The following is a 3773-nucleotide window of genomic DNA, read 5'->3' as shown; positions in this document are numbered from 1 at the left end:
CCCCAGGGCGGGGCGGGGGACCCGCGGCACGGGCATCCCGGGGCGCGGCGAGGACCGTGAGATCGGTAACACAGGGACCGGGGCACCGGCATCCCGGGAACCGGCGTGCCAGCATCCCCGGGCATTGCAGGGATCGGCACCCTGGGGCGCGGCGGGGACCCGGGGCACCGGCATGCCGGGGTGAGAGGGCAGCTGGAGCAGCGGCACGCAGGGATGAGCGGGGAAGCGAGGCACTGACATCCCGGGGTAAGCGGGGAGCCGCCGTGCCAGCACCCACATCCCGGGATGCTGCTGGGGCGCAGGGACACTCCACGTCCCTCTGCGGACGGGTGTAGGGGAGTTCCTCTCCCTGGAGCTGCATCTTTCCCTCCCCACGGAACGGAGCGTGGTGCGGGATTCCCTCCGGAGAGCTGTGCACCCGCTGCGTGAGACCTTGGAGCGGAGGCTGGCACAGGGCAGGCATCATCTGCAGCCGGCGCTGGGCTGCCCGCTGGCAGCAGACAGCCGAGCTGTTGGTAATCACCCCCTCCTGCACCCCGAGGCGAGCGGGGAGTCCCCATCCTCACTGGAGTCATCTCCATCCCCAGCCCTGGGCATTTTGGTGGCCTCTCATCGTACAGCAGCAGCTTACGCTCTGCCTGCAGGGAGCAGCCAGCAGTGGGAATCCCCCTTCCATCCTCCCCACTGCCCGCCTGGCAAACCCCTCACCGCCCAAGATAAGGCTTGATCTTGAGAACATCCAGGCTGATGCGTGCAGGGACGCTCAGAGACAGGGACGGGGCTCTGCAGGGGCAATTTTGGATGACCCAGCGCATGGAGACACCACCCTGCAGGAGCCGGGAGGTCACCCAGCCCCAGCGCCCCCTCAGGTACCCAGCAGGGGACCCCCGGCCCCATCCCGGCCCCATGGACATCCCGCACAGGATCTCCTCGGTGGTTTACAGCCACCACCCTGGCACACCTGGGACGTGCAGGGTCACAAGCCCGGGCTGACAAGGCATTTAGGTCTGGGCTACAGGGTAAAGGATAAAGGATTCCTCCTCCTCTACGAATTTCAAATGGTTCCTCTGAGACGAGCCACACGACTCCCTCCTGGGAAGCCTCACTGAGCTGTAAGTACAGGGGTTTTTATCTGAACTGTTAATCTAAATCCACTGTACCTGGCTGGAAAAGACCCTGTGTGCAATACTCCCTGCACTTGCTGCCTCCTCGCTTGAATGTCTATTAGCACCTTCCTTCCCACTCCCTTGGGTCCCCTCTGACAGGTAGAATAGATATACATAACTTCCATTTGAAAGCCTTTGAGAAAAAAAAATATGTTGTCAAGGGAAACTCTTCTAGCATTTCTTATAGATATGCTTGATCTGTTTTTATATTTTTTTTACTGTCAGAAATGCATGTATCAGATATTTTTCTTCTCCACAACACAGATATTCAGTTGAATGCCCAACACCCAGCTCACACTGGGCTTGTGTAATTCTGATGGTTGTCTCAAAATAGCTTACAATATATTTCAACATTTATCAGAGAGAGACTGGCTTTATCTGTTCCATTTTTCCAACCATTCGTGGAAATTTTGAGTTAACTAAAGGAAAATTTTGCAAATTCACTTTATTCCAGACAGACACATTTGTATTCTCTCTCCGCTGTGCTTTAAAATCAAAAATCACCCAACCTTCCTAATGTGAGCTTCTGTTTCCCACCTGATAGCCCTGCAAATGTGAGTGGGGAGCACACTCTGGTGATCCAACGGGGGGACATCACGCCCCGTCTCAGTTCAAACCCTAGTTTTGTTCTAAAGCTGAGCTTAGCTGGTCGTGAAACAAGTAGGCAACAGAGTTATAAAACTATTAATTACTGCTTTAGGTTCCTAGATGAAAGCTGTATGTGGGCAGAAATAATTTGTTCTATTCAGAAGTGAACATCAGAAAGGAGCATCTGTGGTGGTTCGTGACCCTTCTCCTCACTCTGCTTCTGGCACAGGAGCAGTGGAGGGATTTCCCTGGGGTACAAAGGCTTGCAGGGTCCTGACACCCACCTTTTCCTTTTGAGCTGGGAGAGAGGTGGGAGCCAGCTCCCTCCTGGCCCCCAGGGTTTGGCAGGGCTCACCCAGAGCCGCAGCTGTGCACTGGGGATGGTCCTGCTGAGCTGGAGCATTGCTCCGGGCTTGTCCTGCTGTCCTGGGCTGCCCTGCACCTCAAAAACACCTTGCCTTTGATTTTGGTGACATTTGGCCTGACCTCACAGAGTGGTTGCTTTATAGGGAGAGTGGGGAGAGAGGCTGAGGCTGGTTTGGGGACAAGCTGGATCCCACAGAGGCACCCCCAGGGCCCTGTCTGTGTGTGTTTGTAGCCTGAATGCATGAGCATCCTTCTGGAAGGAAGCTGGATTAGTCATCCACACCCCACAGATGGGCTGTGTGATGTCTTCTCTGGAAAAGCTAATCTGTCGCTGAAATTCCAGTTTATCCCTGAAAAAGAGTGTTTACGTCCCTTTTTCTCCCTTGCTTTTTTTCTTAAGCATTGAAAGAGTTGATCCTTCTCTTTCTTCCCTCCCCTTTCAAGACAATGAGCCCATTAAGCTCTGAGGTTTATCACGAGCGGTTGCCTCCTCCAGACGTGGTGTAATGGAAGCGCTGGCGTTGTGGTGCAAAGCTGTGTCTTTAAGGAGCCCTGGCTGGGAGGTGCAGTGGAGTTAGCAGACACCTCTGCCAGGCTATTTCACACAAATCTGGCATTTGCTGCACCCACAGCCCGGCTCTGCTTAAAAACAAACCTCTGGGGTTTAACCACTACTCCGTTACCTGTCTCTAAAAGTTTGAAAAATTCTATGGGTGACACAAGGCAGGAAAAATGTAATTCCTCAACCAAGAGAGGAAAGCAGTGTCCCTCAACACCCACCACCCCATGCCAGGAGCAGGGGGACCCCATGAATACAGGGCTGCTCTGTGCATCCCCAGGTGTTCTGATGAATAAGAAAGGTGAAAAAAATCTGATTTCAAGGTGATGCAGAAAGATCACAAACCTTTTATTTGCCTTTTTTTGCTCCTAGTCAAGATAGGTGAATGCATCTGAAGGTGTGGGAATGCTTCTCTTTCTTAGATGCTTTAACTGCTTCTCATTAGAAAATGGAATTTCTGCTGCACGGAAAAGCCCCGCTCCCTGAAACTTATAAATTCCTAAAACACAGCAGAAATCAAAACTTTGGGTTTTTATTTCCCCACTGACATACAGATTCAGTCATCGATGATTCTGAATAATGCTTTTGTTATGTTTCAACATTATAAAAATAATATTAATATTTTACATGACAGAAGACACAAGAGGAAACAAAACAGGTGGTTGAATTGTTTTGACACTTCTTCCTCTGAAATTCTCCCTAAAACTGACACCTTCTCTGACAATACTTTGATTTTGGCAAAACTGCCTGTGCTGCTGGGAGAATTGCACCATCTGAGGACTTTTTGACCGGGTCTAATTAGCAGCGTAGGTAGTGGGGCTACAAAGCACTTTGGCAGAATCACAGCAGCGGTGATTTGATGAGATCTAATTTTTCCTCAGGGATGCTCTTTGGGGGATAAATCCTCTCTTCAGTGACTAATTACCTGTTTGAACAAGGAGAGGCCCATGGAGGAGGTGCTGGAGGTGCAGTAAACTGCCTTCTTTAGGAATTAACGACCTGCAAAGGGAGAAACTTTAAGAGGTAAACAAAGCAAGGAAAAGTTTCACCTGGAAAAATCACTGCCTTTTTTTTTTTTTTTTTTTTTTTTTTTT

At 51.1% G+C, this 3773-nt stretch overlaps 1 protein-coding gene across 3 annotated transcripts in view; it reads left to right on the top strand.

Moving 5' to 3' along the window:
• The window catches only part of KCNS1 (potassium voltage-gated channel modifier subfamily S member 1), a 13309-nt gene that overhangs the window by 1276 nt on the left and 8260 nt on the right, over positions 1–3773 (top strand). The window contains exons 1-2 of one of the 3 annotated variants that reach the window (XM_027646304.1): positions 837–1112; positions 3561–3702. The gene's annotated coding sequence lies outside the window, so the exon portion shown is untranslated. Of the gene's footprint in view, positions 1–836; positions 3703–3773 lie in introns of those variants that run through there. The other 2 variants (XM_027646303.1, XM_027646305.1) reach the window with 2 other exon arrangements.

The sequence above is a fragment of the Corapipo altera genome, unplaced genomic scaffold (genome assembly GCF_003945725.1).
Source record: "Corapipo altera isolate COAL_440 unplaced genomic scaffold, ASM394572v1 64, whole genome shotgun sequence".
In the NCBI taxonomy this organism is placed as follows: domain Eukaryota; kingdom Metazoa; phylum Chordata; class Aves; order Passeriformes; family Pipridae; genus Corapipo; species Corapipo altera.
This window is presented reverse-complemented; position numbering and strand designations above follow the sequence as displayed.